This window comes from Rhynchophorus ferrugineus, unplaced genomic scaffold (assembly GCF_030347505.1).
Source record: "Rhynchophorus ferrugineus isolate W39M unplaced genomic scaffold, kcgeb_rfMv2 rfM4, whole genome shotgun sequence".
Classification (NCBI taxonomy): domain Eukaryota; kingdom Metazoa; phylum Arthropoda; class Insecta; order Coleoptera; family Curculionidae; genus Rhynchophorus; species Rhynchophorus ferrugineus.
Genome location: NW_027472583.1, coordinates 16,262,355 through 16,285,119, shown reverse-complemented (window position 1 = coordinate 16,285,119; position 22,765 = coordinate 16,262,355).

Sequence of the window (22,765 nt, the reverse complement as noted above, 5' to 3'; positions counted from 1 at the left end):
TGTTAGTCACATGCTGACTGTTACACATTAAATTTTGAGTTCATATTCTAATAAATATAAAGATTATTTTAAAATATAATCCTTAAGTATCAATGAATATTTGCATGAATGTAAAAAATATAACCCTGATATTTATTTTTCATATGCGGGTTAAAAGAGCCAAGGACTAGCTGTCTTAAGCTTTATAGTGTATGGTTTACTAAAATTACATTCTCAATACTGAGAACATCACCTGAAAAACAATCTCTGTCTTATAATATATAATTTGTTTTAAATCTGCAATAGATAATCATTTTTTTCACAACATTTTTCTTTCATTCTCATGGTAATTAATTAGGCGGTTTTCGGAAAGGCGGAGATTTCGGTTTTTGAGAGTTTTGTTGTAATTTTTGTTTTCAATTGAAACCTTTGCCGTTCTGAAGCTCGAGAGGTACCTTTCTCAAGGTTGAGATGAAAGAGAGCTGTGCGAAACAACGCTATTTTTGTTTTGAGAAAAGCTGGACTGGATCTTATTATTTTTCTTTGAAAATATTGTTTCTTAAACGGAATTAATTAATTTCTTGTTTATAGAGTTTTCCGATAATTAAATATGGTATTTTTTGACGCTATATTTCAACAGTATCTATAAATCTTTCTTTAAATCTTTGGCTTAATTTTTACTGGTTTTTTCTGTATAAGGCATACTTCATATGCGGTTTTAGAAAGCCATTTTGTTGGTCTGTTAAACACTTTGTGTGCGATTTATTAAAATAACGTTCTCAATACACAGAACATCTCTTGAAAACCAGTCTTTCTCTTATTATGATTGTTGTGGAACTGCAATAAATAATATTGCGGGAAGCATACATTTGTGACATAGAAACTATAGGAACATTCGGGATAGACTAAGGTCTGAAATGTTATACCTACAGAAAAAGTGAAAAGAACATTAGAATAATTTAGTAATAGAATAAATTAATATCAAAAGCACAGCGGTATTTAGTTATTAAATAGGCGTAAAATATACGAGCTCATCAAATTAAATTAGGTGTACAAATACATTTTGAGGAATTAATAATATACATTATTTAGAATATTATTATAAATATTGTCTAGAATATTGTGAATATCATTAAATTAACTTTCCCATTTCTAAGACAGCGTGCTAATTCCGTGTTGAACAATTTTTTGTGTTTTTAGGTTTATATAGGTATAAACAACAGCCTTAGCTAAGTTTCGACTTCAAACAACTATTCTCCACAAGATGCGATATTTGATAGCTGAGACGAGTGGGATAGGACGTCTCGTCGCTGCGTTTCAACCTCCCATAGTTTTTGGTGCAATTGTATTTATTTTTATTGGTAATGTTTCCTAGTGATGTTTTAGTAAAATTGTAGAACCCTGTAGTAGATCTCTGGCCTCAATTTGCGTTAATTGTCACAAACCTCAACATTAACAAGTATACAATTGAATCTCATGCTTTTATAGATAGATCCAGTTGACTTCCACTAGTTTTCCTTTTATTTTGAATTGGTAGAAAAACATACTGCTTTCCTCTAATAATGTTTTATTTGGCTTAAGGGTTGTCGTAAATAAATCACATAGAAAGTATGTTCTTTACACACGTGATCGTCTAGCTCAATCTCTAGATAATATGATTTTAGTATTAGTTCATCAAAATTTATTATTACCAAAATTAACTGACCAATGAAGTCAAAGGCTTATCATAAATGTTATTCAGTCAGGTTTAATAACAAAGTTGAGGTTTCTTCGAGTCAGTATGTTAGTTAACAAATCCAAGTGGCAGCTGTAACCCGAAATATAAAATGAAACATACAATAATACGTAGTAAACGAAAAGTAATGTAATCAAATAAAATACATTTTAAAATAATTTCCGTGAATACAAACATTTTCTGGTTTCTTTTATTTAATATTTATCTATAAATATATTCACCTTGCATGGAATGTGAACAATTTCTTCTAAGCTTTTCTTATTTTAATTTAGTTGGTAGATAGTGTTATTACAGTTAATGTGCTACTATAAAATATATTTTAAAAGTATTTATGGTAATATAATATAAAATGTTAATTTAAACGTTATTTTTTCGGTGCAGTAATCTATAGAAAAGTACAGAAATAATCACTAAAATAACACATTTTATTCTGCAAATTTATTTTTTGACGAATATTTTTCTATATCGTTTTAAATTTTAAAATAAACGAACGGGATTTAAACGGTTTCCATGGATAAAAATAATTGGTGTTATACGAAAATGCGCTTGATTAGCACAATTTGACACGGAATGTATTTTTTGGTTCAATTTCTCACTTCAGTGCGGTTAATCTGGAAAACGGCTATTTGGCGATCAAAATTATTACGTATAATGGAATTTATTTAAAATAAATCGTGCATGTTTATATAATAAGCTGTTTAATTGAATTTATAATTTGAAATACCTAAAAAACGCAATATAAAATAATTTATGATGGTGAACAATTTATATTAATTATTGATATTCCTCCTGATTTTTTTGCAACATTTTTCTTTATATAGTTAATGTCTCTCTGAAATATGTTATATTTAGATTCAAAAGAGTTTGACATTATTTTGGACTAACGATTTATCCCTCAAATACCTCAATCCAATATATCCCCCAATAGTGGGATTGATGTTTCTCTGTTCCTGAGGCATATTTGCAAAACAGTTAGTATTCATTCGGACTCAGGGACGCATCAGACTTCTTTCTATCTGTTTTTAACGATTTTACAGTCTAAATTTGGCAATAAATTTGACGGCATTTACAACATCCATTGGCTGTTTTATTGGAAGGACTATACACTCTTCTTCTTCGTTAATATTCATCATCTTTTATATAGTTAAACACATTTCTGAGAATCATTGCTCCTAATTCTTTCCCTTTTTTACCCGTTATGATTATTAGTAAGAATAAACTCTGAGTATTAAAATTATTTTGTTATAAGCTCTGCCTCATTTAACCTGTAACATCATCATAACGAAATTTGATAAAACTTTAGTTTAATATAAAAGCTTATTAGTTTAATTTATGTAAATGATTAATTAAATCCACATTTGATTATTTTAAACGTAATTTATGTACCATAACTTATTTCTACAGAACCAAAAATGCTTTAAAACGCCAGAAAAGAAACAGATAAGTAACATAACTGCCTCTTCAAACAAAATTATTTTACAAACGCAAAATGAAGTAAAAATAAAGCATCAAAACGGAAAAGAAACACTTCAGAGAAGCAATAATTAAGAAAGCAAATGAAAAAACTAAAAAATCCGATTTAAGACTATACTAACTTATCAGATAATTACCATAATACAATAGTGATAGTACCATAATACAATAGTAGACAATTTCGATATAGATTCAAACATTGCACATAATTTGTTGTATTTTGCGAATAAAAATGTAAAAGTGCAGTATGGCAATGCATAGAAAACTTTGTTGAAATGAACATGGAAGCATTTAAATATTATAGAAAGTTCTGCTCTAACTTGTAAATTTGTTAGATAATACTTTATACATGTTAAACACCCAAAAATGAAATGAACTGTGTAAAAGCTAGCTATTGGCAATTTTCAAATCAAATCAATAGTCTTAATGATGAAAATTAATTAATTACAAATAACATTATTATTTATTAAAAATAATTTAGAATAATTTTTCAAAATTGAAAGTAGTATATTTTAAGGAAACTTGCAAATATGACTTGAAATTGCAACAACTACAAGTAGAGGATAAATAACTGAGATATTAGACTTATTGTTGATCGTGTGAAACAAAATGCCCTAGTTTTGTAATATAATCTATAAATAGGAATAGGATAAACCGTTCTATTTTCGTGTCTTAAACAATATTTGGGAAGGTATGTCGTAAATATATTTCTCTACCTTTCCACCAATTAATTTCCTACAGTTACTGCGAAATCATACATCGGACATAACTGACACTCCTCTGTTACAAAACAAACCTAGTTGTTAACTATTTACCGAAGGTTAATAGAAAAAGCCTTCGAAGTAGTTTCGTAGCGGTTGAGACGGTCCAGTTGGAAAACTAATCGATTTTCATGGATATCGACTAGCACAATCGCAATTATAAAACTCGTTTATATTCTAATGACAGGTGAATGGTGCCAAAAAGCTAAAAATAACGGTAAATATTTTGTTTGGTATCGATGTTTTCGAAATTAGTCAGTACCAGAATCTGCTCGTTTGGCTCGTTTTAATTAACATTTTGTTAACCACTATAGTTTGGTGTTTTGAATATGATTGAGATGTATCGTTTCCTGTTTCTTAATTAATATTTCTATTTAAACTTTTTTATTTTTTATTTCATAAGTGATATCTTTATTTATTATATAATTAAAAAATAATGGTTTGGTAAATTTAAGATTTCAAAGTTACTGAATGCTGTATAAAACTTCTGACAATCATTCTCCATCGATTTCAAGAAGTGGATACCGGGTTCGACGTTTTAAATGTGGTGATTTTGACACCGAAGACAAGGGGCGTATTGGGCAGTTAAAAAAAATGAAGACAAATATTATAGTTCTTCAGCATGAGTAGTTCCTCTAATTACTATATGTTATATGATTTGACATATGAATCGTGACCTATCAGCAGCAGCTTCTTACGAAGATACCAAAAAAAGACCAAGACGTGTGTAGCCTCAAAATATATATCATTCTTTCGAGATGGAATTCCAAAGATGGGAAAAGGTAGCGGCTGGAGATGGACATTATGATGAGATTTGTTCATGAGATGGACATGAACAAATTCTTAGAAGCCTTCCTTGAGACGAATTTTTCAACGTCAATATAATTTACCAGGGACAGGAACAGGTGTTTATCACTTGGTTCTAGGTCCGGACTTTAAGGAGACTCTAAGAGCTCTTCCGGAGTTTCTGCCGAGTTGTTATAACTTCTAGTGGCCAAAGTTTAGTAGGAACGATAAAATAATTCCCATTAATGGAAATGCATCGGAAAATTGTCTAGTATCCCCGTCTTCCTTGACTTTTTCGGACTTATCAATTAATATATTTTAAATAAATATGCAGAAACAGTTTATAATAAAAAAAATCCAAGTGTGAATAAAATCTTAGGTGATACGCAAAAAAAAAACAACAAAACAAAAGGGGTATAAACGGATAGAAACCTCTTATGATATAAGATACGTTAAACTTTTAATAATATTTTCATAAAATATTTAAACTTGGAAGACGCTGGAAATGCTACTTCACCTTAAGTTCAACTTTCAAATTTTACCTTCTTTTAAGCGGTTGAATACGTCAGTGGGGCTCTCTACATATTTAAGTGCATAAATCGCTTATATTTATATAGCAAAATGTACTTACTCTGGTTAGTATCCTCCATATCGCACTTGATGAAAATATAGGAATTCAAAAATCTGTAAAAATTGCTTGAAACGGAAACTACTATTCCTACGATTTAACGCTAAAAGAGCGTTTCATACAACAGGTCACTTGAAAGGGGCTATTTTACATTCTTATACATTACATTCGGATATTAAGTCTTGGGATTAATTTAAAGCAATTATAATTAAGTTAAAATTTGTTATTTTACCCGTTGAGCAAAGGATCACTTCGATTACAACTATTTTCGCTTAAGCAATGAGTGGACATTGTTGTAATTCATCAGAAATAGACACTTAGCTCATAATGTTTTCTTAACAGGTCAGTTGGAAAGTCCCCGGCCTGATACATAGCTACTAAAATTGAATTCATATGTTTTGTAGTTAGTAGCCTAACCCTCGAAAGATGCGTGCATAAATTTGACAGCTGTCGGATCATTGGTTTGTGAATTACTGCATTTTGAGTGAAGCAAAATGGGTAAAAAGGAATTACGCGAGTTGATAAAATATTGCTATTTGAAGCGAAAAAATACAGTTGAAACAAAAACTTAGCTTGATGTCGAGTTTCCGGACACAATGAAATAGCAGACACTCTAAAGATATCAACTGAATGTGTACATCATATCATTCACGAATATTTGGGTATGAGAAAGCAGGTAATGTCATTAGAAACACCATAACTAACTTTTTAGGGACATTATAAGACCTAGACCAGCTTAGTTCCAATAAGATGGTCGTTCCATATCAGCTGCGAAACAGTCGTTGTTTTATGGTCAAAATGGATTTATTTATTTGGAATAAAGAAATAATCACTTTCAAATATTTATAGGTGTAATTTCAATAGCATTATCATGAAAAAATCAACAAATGAAGCAGGCTATATAAAAGTAACAGCAAACTATAAATATTTCCGGTGAACGATCAGAAATAAGCACGATAATTTTTATAAAGAATTATATATGAGATTGATAATGTTCTGTCAGAATTAGATTAGAATCAGATTATTACTTATACTATCCAGCTTTAATTAATATTCCGATATGGGCAGAGGAAAGGGTTCAATGCTCTGACTAAATACGTTTCTGATATTTAAGTCGTTTGTATGTCGTCGTTTTATTTATATTGGTTGACTTATTATTATTTTTATTGATTGACTAAAGTATAGCTAACTTATAGTATAAAGGGTGTTCCAAACTTTATGACCAATTGGTCACCATTTGTGTGTATTATACGATAAAAAAAACAGGTTAAATCAATTGATTGATATGTTGAACATCCTTGAGGATGATGTATTTGGATATATGCTTTTTAAGCTGTTAAGCTCATTCTTTTATGATTTCATGTTAATCTGGATTTTGGACAATTTTTGGACGTAACTGTCATTATTCATTCGCACATGAAGCTGATCAAGCAATATTTGTAATTGATTCCAGATATTGCGAGATAATAACATAATTCTTTCTTTCTAAACTAGACAACATGTGGTTTCAATAAAACTGGGCTATATACTCCACAAGGTTATATTGTATATGAACACTATAAGAACATACCTTCAATTATTCTTTCACTGCATAATTTTTTGTGACTTTATGTCCACTGGCATTTATATCTTAAAGGGATTTTTGGTCTTTTGGATTGCAATCTCAACTTATGTTACTTCCACCTTTTTTGTTTGTTCAACTATTAAAATAGTAATAAGCTTTTAAACTATTAAAATAGTAATAAGCTTTTGCTCGTACAAAATGCTCATATATACTCTGGGCAAGTATACACATATCTATTAAGTCTACATATATAATTAAAACTCTACAATACTACAATTAATTGTTTCAATTGTCATCGCCCTCTCTTGGCAGTTGTCAGTATTGGATCATATATCACTGAAATATATCAGTATAGCACGAACATTATATTAACAAAATCTTAATCAATCTAAACTTTTCTCTTTTATCAATTCTTATTGTCTTTAGATTATTTTTATTAACGTTCTGCCAAGAGTGACCCAGTGCTCTATTAACATAATGAAAACAGATCTTCTTTATTTCTATCATCATATGCTTTTGCTTCTGTTTTTAGTGCTTCTTTTAACAATGTTGGAAACTTCCATTAGGCTTCTTCGAGGGTTATCCTTACACCATTTAAATCTTATGTTTCCTAACAGTGTATGAAGAAATACCTTACACCCTTCAAAGAATTAGATTAGATTTCTTCGGTTGCATATTTGACGCATAAGTCAGCATTCCGTCTCTTCTCAACTAGGCTTCTATATTTGCACTGAAAAGTTGTGAAATCTAATAGCTATGTTATAGTTTTTATTATTTACTTTCAACATTGTGCACTAAATACTCCAATAATGCTTGTGTTGATTACAAAATAATTTTTCCAACATAGTTCTTTTATTCTGACAGAATAGCATCGAAACAGTCGTTCCTAGAACCGCCGAATGACTGTCCCAAATATCAAAATGCAAGAAATAGAGAAATCAATAGCAAATAAAAGAGTTTAAAAGAACTCTTAGATAATACCTTTGTCTCTAGGTAGATTTATTCCATTATAAATGTAATTAACGAGATTTTTCACGACGTTAAATAGATGGAAATGCGAGCTCGTTTATCTAATACTGTTCTGGACCATTTCACTGTTATTTTCTTTCTTTTCGTGATAACGGCGATTGGACCTTAAGCGCTGATGTAATGCTAATCTCCGTTAAGAATGCGTTTTGGTTGGAAAAATGTCGCGATAACGAGAATATTAGCGGTAATTGGATATTTCTATATGGGACATTTAACTAATAATATTGTACTTGCAGGTAATTCTTTTAGTGCAATATATAACGCCTATTTATGAAAAGTTACTATGAAAATTAAAATTTGCTAAGTAAACTGGAATTTTTGTAAACAAAAGATTTCAGATTGGTACATTTATTGTCATGTTCATCATGTCTAATAAATATAATATATAACAGTACTATGAAATGTGAACTGAACATTGAACACTACATTTTTAAAAGTGTCTGGCTGTGGGGTAGTTAAGAGTCTACTTATTGATAATTCTGCCATACATTAATTTTTGACGTACCCAAATGAAGAATATAATTCTTTACATTAATTTTCATTGTATCATCAATTAACCTAGAAATGCTCTATAATGAACAAATTGGAATATAATAATAAACCCATCAAAGCATATTCATATATATTTTACAATCAATACAAATAAAAATTACAATTTAGTTATCATTTAGTAATAATCTTTTGAATACAAATTTTAATTGAAAAAAAAGGTTTCAATTGGTATATACATTATTTTAAGATTTAGGTACATATGACTCTCAATATATTATTTGAGTTAGTAGGGCATTATCTGTTCTCCTGCAATGTTACAAATTTAGACAAATAATATTTTGGCTCTTGTTCTTAACAGTCCAAGTTTTAAGGAATTGGTGTACCTAATTTAATATTCGATATGTGAAGATGAAAACACAAATATTCATCAGCCAAAATCTAAACTTAAGATAATAAACATCAGGGGTTCATAAAACATTTTTCCCTAAAACTGTATTTTAATACCGTTAGAAAAACCTTTATTATCGGAAATTAATTTCATCATATACTTTAATTGCTGTTAATCACGAAGACTTTTAATATAACTAGTTAACGTGAAGGGTTAATGTTTGCATGTTAGTTGTTACAAAAGGATATTTGTTAATTACTATTTACTAATTACTTAGGGGTCCGACCTGGTTATGTAAATATTTAATATTAGGATATATATATATATATATATATATATATATATATATATATATATATATATATATCTATAGGACTGGGTAGTCTCTGCAATGTTCCCTAAGATGATCATTTAACAGTTTATAGGTTAGTTTATAGTAACAGTTTATAAGTTCAAACATATCAATAGAAATGCCACCTTGCTACTTCCACTATAGGCATAACTAGGGCTTTGAACAATGATATTCTGTATTCTTGGGACTAGTTGGACGATCAGGACACGAAGCTTGACTTAAACCATTATATACATAGAGAAATTTCATATTAATAAGTTACCACCATTTTGTCAATAAGCACATACTGCCTTGCAAGTTTACTGTTTGCAAGAAAGAACATTTTTCAACATCTTTCAGCTACAACGTGTATAGTATTTAATATCTTTAGATTTAAATTATTTTTGCCTTGAAATTTTGTCTTGTTTTGTATTTCACAGTTTTCTAAAGTATATCCTTCTATTTTAAATCGATCCTTTGATCGCAAGCTTCTTCAATATAATATAAGTCTCCTTTTTAAAAGTTAAAGCTTGATATGGTCTGGATCTATTATTTAACGTGGGCTTCGAACCACGGTCGTCGGCATTAAAACTACTGACTACCAAAAACTTAGAGAACCTCTCAGAACATTTTTATTATATTTTACGGTCTTATCTAGGCTGATTATTGGCGTGACTGTGATAGTTTTCTTATTGGACGTTGCACTCTTTCCTATGGATTATCACAATTCGAAACACTTTAAACACTATTGATACTAAGCCGCCAAAAAAATTATTAATTCTAAAACATTCAAAGAATATATGCTATGATTAAAAGTCTAATTGCTCTTTGATTATTTCAAGAAACTTTTCAAAAGTTTAATCATCAATATGAATTCTATTAACTGAATCTATACATTTCTTATTCTTTCTTATATTATTTCTTAACATAAATATAATTTCCAGATGTATTAACGTCTTAGCTTTAGATAAATTTAAAACTTGACGTACTAAAATAAACTATTTAATGCCGAAAATTGCATTTTAATATTAACGAAAAGTAAGTTTTAACAATTAGATCTCCGTTAAAACTATATCGTCTCATGAATAATGCAACGTTCATTCAAAATCGACTTTCACAGTACGAATGGTTGTTTTAAATTTCAAATTATAATTGAAATTTCGCCAATTTTCAATCAGCAGTTAGCACGAATTCAAGAAAATCGGAAAATCGTTAGTAAAACTTTAAATTGATTCGAGTACTTGTTCAGATAGAAGTTGAAGATTACGAATCTTAAATAGTTTTGTGCGTATATAATTATATTGTATTAAAGCATCTAACACAAAAATTATATCATGTTTTAATACTCTGCAATTATAAATGTCGTTACGCTCCATCTGACATTTCCAAGTGGAAGTTTGTGCCACGAATCACTTATGATTCAGAACAGGATGGATTTAGTAATACCACCTATGGCTTTGGAATAACATAGAAGCTTCTCTTCTCTGTTTACATCACTAGTCTTTTATGCAATTTTTGAATATTCTCGATACAAACTACAACACCCTCTACTTGTTCTACTTCTCTGCATACTAGGGATTGGCTCTTGTATCGATATGAATCATATATTTAACAGATTGTCCTTTATTAAAATAACCCTCTTTGGAACGTGTTGTTTACTGTAGTTTGAAAATTTTGTCTTAGTAGAAAAAAATAAGATAATATGTAAACATTTTGTGCGATAATTAACATATTTACGACTTTCGATGTGGTTTACCTAGACAGGAATGCTTTAATCAACTTCGATTTGTGCCGATGAAGCCGTATCTTTGCCAGAGTGAAATATTCTAAAATGTAATTGCTGTTTTTTAACTATCTAGCTATGAAAGAGATTTGTTTACGTTGAATCACGCATAATTTGACAAATGCTGATAAAAATGCTAATGTCAATTTGTTCAAACAAAAGGCCACGAAATACAATATATATAATAATATACATGTAACCATGTAACAAAATAACTTTATAGATCAATAGTACACACAAGCTTTAAAACAGAACATTTAACGTTTTTCAATGAAGGCATCTCCGTGATCTACATTTGGAAGTTTGAATATTCCCCATATATATATATATATATATATATATATATATATATATATATATATATATATATATATATATATACATCGTATACAATCATTCGTTTACCAGGTGTGCTTCGTAAAATACGAAGAAAGAGCGACAAGAAAGGATCATTCTTCCTCCTTGAATCCGTGCAGTAATAATTTGGCATCAAAAAGCTTCTTTTATTCCTAACATTAAGAATAAATTTTGTATGGCCAATGTACCTCAGTCAGAGTGGGAAAAGAGATACGAAAATAGGTTTAATTTTACGCAAAAGGGTAATGATCATGATGGCGAACATTTTGAAAAGCTTTAAAGCCTCTCTGGTTGATAAGTTACTACCTTTTCAACGTTAGGCTCAAAGTATAAATTGCAGCCCTCGTATGTCTGGTTTTTAAATCGATAAATTACCAATTGGCCTAAAGTAAATACTGATATTTCTCTGCCATATAATGCAGAATTATTTCGATGCCTCTATAACTTTTCGTCTCCTAATTTATGTCACTTTTCGCTGAAGTTTAACAAGTTAAGAGTTGGAGTTAAATGGAGTTGCTCTATACAATTTATAATGCAAAATTAATATTCAGAAACTTTATCCTTTCGAACACAAATTTTCCGACAACACTTTAGGTACACGAGAATTAATACTAGTCGGTCATGAATAAAACATTTCAGGTGGATCGACACGTGCATATTTGTTATCATTGGGTCTGGGACAAACTTTGTGTCGTTTTCTTGGTAAAACTAAACACATTTTCGTATAGTGTGAAAATTGTTTTATTTAAATCAAATATGCTTGTCTGTTATCGAAAATGCTTGATTATTTTTCGGATGGAGCTGTAATAAAGCACCATATTTTCAGATAAGGCAGCTTAGCTCCAATGATATATATGCAGTGATATTCAGAGAATGATCTCTCTGGACTAAAGGGAGAATATATCAACATTTTGTAACCAAGCTCTCGTCAATTTTAGACCACCAAAATAATTTTGATTGTTTTTCATCAATTCATTTACTTAATCTCTTCAGTTGTTAAGAGTAACTGGAAGTACATCGTAAAGGCAGCATTATTTTGTTAAGCGTCAATCCTGGCGACCCACCATTTTTTGTCCATGAGCTCATATGGAACCACACCAAGATATTGTTTGTAGCCAGCTTCGTATAAAATATTAAAAATATTTTTTTGGCCAATATCCAAATTCATTTTAATATTACAACTGCGGACTTGGTTATCGCACACAAGTTCTACAAGAAATTTAATTGATAATAAGTGGAAGATCAGAGCATTCACCAAATAAACAGTCAGTCATATTAATAAGAGCAACAATTTATACATTTTGCCATTTGTATTTCGAGTACAATTATATTATTATATTATTAACAGATCGAAATTTGTCTGTTTTAAATTTGTGCAAGTATACAAGAGATTTTACTAGAAAGTATTCAATTTGGCTTCTAATTATTGGTGTATTTTATTACAGGAAGAGAACGAAGTTTGCTCAGCTATATTTTTGGAGGTAGCACAAAACTTTGATAAACCAAATAAACAGTCAGTCATATTAATAAGAGCAACAATTTATACATTTTGCCATTTGTATTTCGAGTACAATTATATTATTATATTATTAACAGATCGAAATTTGTCTGTTTTAAATTTGTGCAAGTATACAAGAGATTTTACTAGAAAGTATTCAATTTGGCTTCTAATTATTGGTGTATTTTATTACAGGAAGAGAACGAAGTTTGCTCAGCTATATTTTTGGAGGTAGCACAAAACTTTGATAAAGTCTAGAAAAAAGGACTCATGAACTTTATAAAATGTTACCGATAAAATACACAAACTTCTTAAACTTCTACATCTTAGCCATGCATCTTACTAATGCTACATCTTAACTAATGCAGATAATTCGCTACAGTGTTATTTGTTATTCGAGACAATAATGAAGAATCAACCACAGAACTACAGCATGCAAGTAATAATATAATTACGAAATCAAATCAGTGTATTTTGAATTCATCTACAATTACTTATTTACCACTAAATATAAAAAATAGTACCATATAGTAACAACAAGATCTTGGGATGAATATTGAGGCAACTTTTCGTTGGAAGAAGCATAGAAAAATGTTTTGATTATTTGGAAAAAAATCTAATTTATCCGTATATAATAAGCTGGTGTTATCCAAGTAAATATTAAAACTTATATTGTATTAATTATTGTGATGTTCTACCAGAAATAATATCAACATAGCATGAGTAATGCAGATTAAGACCCTACCAAGTATTGTGGAAGGTCCTAGGTACTATAGGAACATTTATTTATGGATTACAACTGTCATAGAGGAAATTAAGAGACTCAGACTCAAGAGAACCAAACCGTGTGATCTTGTGTGCAAAATGGTAAATGCACTGAAAAGTGCTACTAACTATTGTTTTATTTGATTTTATTAGATACTAGGTAAGGGCCAAAGGATTTTACTAGAAAATTATCTAGTCTTAAGTCAGTGTATAGACAAATTATACGTTAGTCGGCAACGACTGATATATTAATAATTTTATGAAAACTTATCGGTTAAAGATGATAAATAGAAGAAATTTTTCAATTTTTTGAAACATGAAATAGAATTCTAGATGCTGCATGAGCTAGTTATTTTAGTGATTCTCTCACATAAAAGGGTCAATCCTAGATATACAAAGATGCGTTTAAATGGAAATTGTATGTCTATTATAATCTTTTTGATGAATTGTTTGTAGTTGAAAATTGAAAAATCACACATATATTTTAGTAGACAGTTGGCAGAAAAGTGATTTTGGTTTTTCCTGAATCTAATAAAATATGATCCACAATCAAACATTTGTTATTATTCATTTTGGTATAATTTCCACAAAATAAACATTTATATTTAATCAAAAGTGATTTATATAAAATTAACTTAAACATGAATCCCTTTTAATAGACGAAACCCTTTTAGATGCATTTTTTACGCCTGTTATAACACACATTTTGATGGAATATACGAGATAACCTCTTGGGGTATCGACTGAACCTGGGCTGAAGCCTCGGGAAAGTTTTGCACCAAAATATTGATGGGTTCGTGGAATTTCTAAATCAATTACCTCCGATAAACGTAATCTAGTGCCATAATATGTATAGATAGCCCATGTGCTCGGTTTTTGAAATTCCTAAATATATTTTCCCCGTAGTTTGTTATCTCTATATCAGTGTTCAACAAAGAGAATTTTGTGTTAATCTTGTTTTATATCTTATAATATGTCTTTTAAGTGTGTTAGAGTTGCTATTTGGGATTTAAAGTTTTAGTTTTTAATGTAACAAGCTGTTACTATTAGTATACCAATCAGATTTGATTTTTAGAATCGTAAAAAAGAATTTCGGAAATTTTTGTTTAATTTCCACAAATCTATTGAACAATCTACTATATAATTCAAGTTTAAGTGTTTCTTTTTACACAAAATAGAAAATATTTAATATATATTTCCAATTTCATTAATATTTTATAACAGTGCATGTATATGATTAGTAAACCTTCGAAAAAGAAAAATCATGGTAATAGATTTTACATGATACTATATTTAGTTTCACTGTCATCAAGGAGGCGCTATTAAATTTGTGACTACTGATCAAAATTATGGAGCACTGTCATCAAGTCGTAAATCGATTCTGTAGCGTAAAAGTCAAGAGAAAAATAATTACATTCATGTGAAATATGATATAACTATGTGCTAACGGTAATTTCGAATCGTATTCTGATTGCAGTCATGTAAACATTTATCAAGAATAGAGTTCAAATATGTAGTGACTATTAATAGTAAACCATAGTCTGTAAATATATTTCACATTTGTTATTATTTAGGTAGGGATTTAGTTTGCGAGAACTTTGCTTTTATTATTAAGAGTTCGTAGGGGAAGACGAAATGACTTCAGAGCTTCATAATGCTGATCTTTATAATATCTGGGATAAGTCCATTCCAAAGATTTTGGTTAAATCAGTAACATGACACTAAATGATTTAAAATATCTTCAATGCTGCTGGTAACTATATAAACTTCGTTATATCAGCCTAATTTGCATAATATATCATATCTACAAATACATAATGGTAAAATCTGAGGTCGTGATACAATTTCCTATCATAACTGTAATTAATTTGTTTGATGAACTTCAAGGTCCTTTCAGTTTGAAGCGATTTCCACATACATTCATGAATATTAAATGCAAACAAAATTTTGATGTGTAAAGATTATAGTAAATGATTCGAAATTATATACATATTCTTTTAAAGAAATATTTTTGAGTAATACAGTATTGGTCGAAATTGGCTACATTATTACTTAAATGAACATCATTTCCTGAATATATAAATAAGTATAGAGCAAAAAATATATTAAATAATGTGAATAAAATTAGTTTCATTAAATATGATCGATTTCTGGACTAAAAGTTATATTCTGAATACGATATTTATTTAATATAAAAATATTTATATTATTAGATTTTACTACATACTTAATTAATAACATATTTGCAATTTTATTTCGAAATAATTATAATAGAGCAGCTACATCAAATATTTAAATTTTATTTATCGTTTTCACGCAATATATATTTTTTGTATATTTGTTGAGAATTATAAATTATTTTGATTTAAACGTCATGTTTTATATTTCGTTTTACATAGTTTATATATATATATATATATATATATATATATATATATATATATATATATATATATATATATGGACTAGTAATGTATAAACTCTGTCAGAAGATTAAATTGATATTGATAAATTCTGCAGAATGGTGAAATGGATTTGACAGACAAATATGAAGCTAATAAAGCTTTTAAAACTAAATATACTTTTTATATGAAATCCATAAATGAACATCAATTTTTATACATTTTCTCTCTTTTCCTTTACGAATTGTAAAGGAATAAATGGTCGGATCTCGGTTCAGAGCTCTTAATAAATTGTGGATAAAGCACAAATAAATACCAATGCTTCTAAAGATATATCAATAAAGAAATATTTGTTATATTATATACTAATTTTTTGTGACAGTTTTTATTTTATATTACAGTTTCATAATTTCTTGGTGCCGTTTCTAATATATTATTAAGTTTTAGTCTGGCATTTCCAATTGTATAATATATCGATATCATGGATGTATTTCAGACTTCACAATGATCCTTATATCTTGTGTCTATTTTTTTGTTCAGTTCAATAGTAAAAACTCTTTCATGTTTATTTGAATCTTTCTGATGTGAGATTTACTCGTCTGCCTTTGCTTTGTTCTTTAGTTTAGAAGCTTACTTCAGAAATTCTGAGTAAATCTTTTACGTATTCTGTTTGTGATATATTATATTTTATATATTGAAAGTAATAATAAATATTCGGACAGATATTATTATTTTAGGACTTTGTGTTTCTTCTATAGTGGTTTATTATTGAGAGGTTATATTCAGATTTCTGTGAATGCACTGTTTCTATTCAGAATACTCGGTACACTTTCGGTCTTTTTTTCTTTAAGAATCGGATTTATCTTTCGAAATCACGAATTTGATGTTTCATTCAAAATATGTTCAATTAAGTTAATAATTCCACCGCTAGGCAAATAATGCTGTTTACAGAATTCTCATCTTTTGCTGTAGTTAAGAACCAAACTCTATAATATAATGACTCTAACTCTACTCTATTATATATATAAATATATATATATATATATATATATATATATATAAATATATATATATATATATATATATATATATATATATATATATAAATATATATATATATATATATATATATATATATATATATATATATAAATAATAAATATTTTAAGGTTATGCTGTTAACAGGTGTCAAATTTTATGGTATGGTGACTTTATATTAGACAATTATGAATAATTTATTGATGGTTAGTAGAAATGCACAAAAGTTTATTTTAAATGTATAAAAGTTTATATATCATACAGGCGTATGAGTTAAATCTGCATTCTTAAGAGAAAAAATCTTAACAACTGTTAATTTAACTAGATGCTAAAACAGAGCCAAAAGGAATTTGTATCTTGTTTGACTAGTCGAAAACAAATATATATGTAGGAGACAAATAAGTGATTTTTGTAGCAATAATAATAATGGACAAATAATATTAGTTGATACTAATATATGACTATAAAATATTGTAGCCATATACAAAGTTAATTACTCAATTATTCTAGTATCCAGTGTCAATTTAGTTACTGCACCAAGTAGATCCCTGTTTGCTTTTAATTTAACATACTCCAATAAGGATAATACAGGATGGAATCTCTATTCATAGCGTGACATAATCTCTGAGATTATATATTTGACAACCTTTAACATGGTTTATTCTTACAATGTTACTAATTTTTATAGTCACACTTAATTATTATAAACCAACGGTTTCTATGATGTTGCAATTATAAAATTTTATCAATTAGTTTTAATTTTTAATATTGTTTTCTTTTTATTTCAAAGTATTTTACATTTTATACTTTTATATTAACACCATGCGATAAACTTATTTCTAACCATACATATTTATGCTTTATTACAATATTGGGCCAAGGACACTATTTTGTTGCACACCCTCATAGTTGGGACTTAAAATCCTAAATATATATCGCCGATAGGAACAACATATTTTCTGAAGTGCGAATTAGAAATGTAGGATTTGAGAACATGGATAATCTGAGTTGGTAACTTATTTTCCAAATTTAATATGAAGCCGTTTTCCCATTTTTTATCAAAAGCAGTCATATACGAGAATATTCATACACATACAACTGTGTGTACTAATACACACTTTATAACGGGTTTCTGTAAAACATTTGTGTGATCTTTTATTTCTTTTATTTTTATAGATATGCTTATCTTTGTAGATAATAAAACGACATCACCTCTCGAGAAGTCCGTATCCGATTTACATTTATCGCGAAAAGTGCAAATCGAAAAAATGGAAAACCGTAATTGTCCGGAACGAAATTAGGAAAAAGCTTTTCGTACCGCTTGTTTCCCTCGATCGGAAATATCGTTAATTGAGATCGTCTCCAAAAATCTGATCCGAGACCGAAGTTTTATCGGACAAATTTTCATATTTATGTTTTCGCGCACAGATGCTTTCCGCTAACGATTTGCTTTGTTTGGATCTCGAACTGTCGATTGGAACAGGCGAATTTCCATAATTAACTTCCATTGGAAAATAATCACTGAACAAATAAGACCTATTTGAATGGTAAATCATCGGATAGATTGAATAGTTCGGTTATAATTGAAAATTAACGTTCGACCTAATCTCTAAATATTTGAATGTGTGTTTTTATTGAGATTTTTTTAAATGTCAATAAATAAAAACATAGTTAAAATACATATTTTCTTATTAAGAAATAAAACTTATTATGAGTATAGAAAAGGAACCTAAATCTGTTTTAATCTACATACACAATCAAAAATAAATATGAAAAGTTTTTGTAAAAATGTTTTTATTAAATAGAGAAAGAAGAAAAACTGGATAAATCAACACTGAACCATCCACCTCATGTAACATCATCAGAGCCGACACTGAAGGAGAGTTTTGATCAAGTTTCTCAACTATTGATTATCCAAAATAAACGTTCTAATCTCAGTTGCTGTTAACCGCCTATTTTCCTTTATTACATTTTTGTCTCAGAACTTCGAATAACTTTAGAAGGTTGGATGTTAATTAATAAAATTAAAATATTAAATATGATTTTGGAGAGAAATAGAATTAGTAAAGTATAAGTAAGCCTTGGGAAAAGAACCACAAGCTTTCTACATCTTGATAAACAGGAATTATTACGTCAGCTGTGGTAGACATCCACATTTTTTCAATTTTTATAACAAGTACTTCAAAACTAATGCACTTGTTCTAACATTGCTTTCTTCTTTTAACATTTCTTGGCAATGGAATTAGTGTATTTAGTTGGCGCCAACTTAAAGACACATGTTCAAATCGACTACTATTTATGCTATATATGTTATAAATCCACAATTCGATTAACTATAGTTTATTCAAGTAGTATATATATATATATATATATATATATATATATATATATATATATATATATATATATATATATATATATATATATATATATAGTATTTATTCAAGCTATTAACTGTGATAGATCAAATAATCTACAGCAGAACTGCCGTCAGAAACATGTACACCGACTATATTTTTACTAATATGTTTTAGAGGATATACATAATCCATATTTTGGTTATTACTAATGCCTATTTCTTTATCGCCGCTCCTTTCTGTTGCCATGCCTCATTCAACACAGAACTAAACATGTTTTAAAAATGGTGTAATTTATAAAATTAAAGAAATTTGTTTTTATTCCCTCTGCTGTAAATTATAACAGCAATTGTGCGTTATACCTCAGTGTTGTGTATAAAATATTGTCTGATTTTAAAACGAATTAACGAATTTCGATATCATAATGCCGTGAGTTCACAATTATTTTGAGTAGACTATATATATATATATATATATATATATATATATATATATATATATATATATATATATATATATATATATATATATTCAGGTTACTATATCAAAAAGGCAAAACGTTTTTACAAATTTATTTCGTGCACTTCAAAGTCGGATACATCAACTTTTTTCCATCTGTTTGTTAACGTCGATTTTATCTATGTCTGGATAGTATTCTGGGTGCCAAATAACTCCCGAGTGATCAAAAATTGTTATGTAATACGATGGCATTGAGTCAATTACTCTTTATTACTAGACTTCTTTTGAAAAATGTGTCCGTCATTTTGTTCTGTAATTCGATTTCAACATGCTGTAGCATTCTATCCCTTGCTAATCAAACCATATGCACAGCAAGAACTTATGGCAATTGATATTCCGCTTCGGTGCCAATATTTATGGCTCCTCTTCTGTATTAATCTGAGGCCTTTGTACTTAGGACAATCTTAATATATTAATTTTATATCCGCAGTTACAATATATCATAGATAACCCTTGTCTTTTGCTCAGAAAACAAAGAAACCGTGATTTTGAAACGGTGAGACATTGTGATATGAAGGAGCAGCTTCACCGTAACCTTCTGAAATTATGTGGTGAGTCTGGAGGGCGCTAGAGCTCTTCAAATCAAACAATAAAAGCAAACTGTATACTTTGAATAACTCAATAATTTAATTTACGTTAATAATTCAACAATAAATAACACTGATTATAATATATGCAATCATCTAATAGTGTGGTGGTTATCAAGTAATATGAGATGACGAAGAAGTTACCAAAAGCCAGGGCAGTATGAGAGTCCCATCATTGTCTTCTGAAAAGAGTACAGTTAATGATGCATAACTGCATTGACAGTATCACACGGTGGAAGAAATTCATAGTTCGGTTTTTAGTCATACTTGTAATATATCAAATATTAAAAAAACATTCTATTTGCATCATAATAGTATTCCTAGCTATCTTTTTCATATAATTATATCCTTGAGAACCACTAATTTTACTTTTATCGACGTCATGTTATTTTATATTGATTTTTCCATCATTTTCCTTTAACGTTTATACTTTCATTAGCCTTTATGTCTCGGTTTTTTCCTGTTCGACCACTCGTCAAACGACATAAACCCGCCACTCAATCTCCTTTCAATTTATTCCGTCTGTTTTCCTTGATGGGAAGCCACGTTAATTGCATTCGTGCTGGAAAACCTAATCCAAAACCGAGATTTTATCAGATAAATTTTCATATTTGTGTTCTCCGTACGCAGATGTTTTTAGTTAACGATTAATCTCAGTTTCCGGGTTTGGCTTGAGCTTGAATTAAAATTGGTATATACTTCATCGTATTATATGTGTGTAATAGGTCATATATGGAGGAACGTTTTGAACTTCTATAATATTATATTAGAAGTACAAATTCAAAATCGTGGTTCTTTTTCAAATTTGCTTTATCACATAAAAGTTGTTACATATATATGTATTCGTGGAAATACTGTCCACCACCCTCTAGAATCTTGATCCATCTTTTGGTTAACAAGATTCAGCGCCAATTAAACTAGTTTTTTTTTTGGAGGTTATTCAAGAGTCGACCCTATTTATTGTATCTTCAAAACAGCGAAACTCTTGTATAGTTCTTCCGATAAAACAGCCAATTCACGTCATCAAAATTTATAATGCAACGTTGACAAATCAAATTTAAGTTTTGCATTATTCTGACTATAACATGAAAAAAGTTCAATTGGATTGAATATGCAGTAATAGGGAGACGTAATACTTTATGGCTTTATTGTCCAGTCATCTAATCTACCCTGTATTTTTTCTCGGGCCTATTCAGATATGTAATTTATTTAAAACAATTAAACATTTCGTTTACATTTACCGAGTTCTCTCTTCATACTTTAATTTATAACTTGCAAGCCATTCCTTTATTAGAGTGTTTATCTATGTACTTGTAGGAAACTTTAGCAATAGTGTGGTACGTTGTCCATAACAACAACTGATGGTTTCTCCAATTTCTGTAATCGCCGTTTCATTTGGAAGAAACACTAACTTTACTCCAGGAATAAAGCTGCCATTGGAGAAATATGAAAAAATACTATTCTATGTCTATAGATTTTAATTCACATTGTAAGTAATGTTCTTTTTATAACCATTCCCAAAACGTTTAATCGATGGAAAAAAGCTTGATAGGTACCAGGTGTAACATATAACATATAAATTTAATTACTGATTCAGAACACTCTTTATTTTTCATATAAAAATGAGCTGATTTGAACCTCTCCAACTATTTTTGGTGTGTTTTTTTCAGTAGTATACAGGTCATAATATGTCTTTATTGTCTTTCTAGTAGCATCTGCTATGGTTTTCTTGCAACTAAAAGCAAATGGCGCTTATTGTGTTTATATTTAAACATGTCCGCTCGCCTAATAAAACTTCATAGCAATCAATCTAGTTTACAGAAGAAAAAAAATCACTTTTCGCCAAGAGAACGTCTCTTCTAAGCATATATAATCATCTGATGGCTGATCTCAACAGGATCCACTTTGAGTGAGAGTAATATGGGAGAAGAAAGTAGCATCTACCGTTAAAGTAATTGGCCAGTAAAGAATGTGTTGGTAAAAGAGAGCAAATATTCAAATGAATACTGAGATTCACCTCTTTTGATCGCTTATCTTGCCAATTTTCCAGCATAATCGCGAATCTTGTACTTGTTACTTTTTGACATCTGTAATTTTAAGGTCAATAAATCATTCGTTTAGGATACTACATTAATGCATACTTGAGGATCAAATTCAGGGGTGCAGGGTACAATGGTTTGGACATGTCTGTTAAATGAAAGATTAACAAATTCCCACATACTTCTGTGGACCTTTTAGGTGGAAAACGCAACGAAGAGCTCAGAGAAATACATTGATTGAGATCATAACAAAC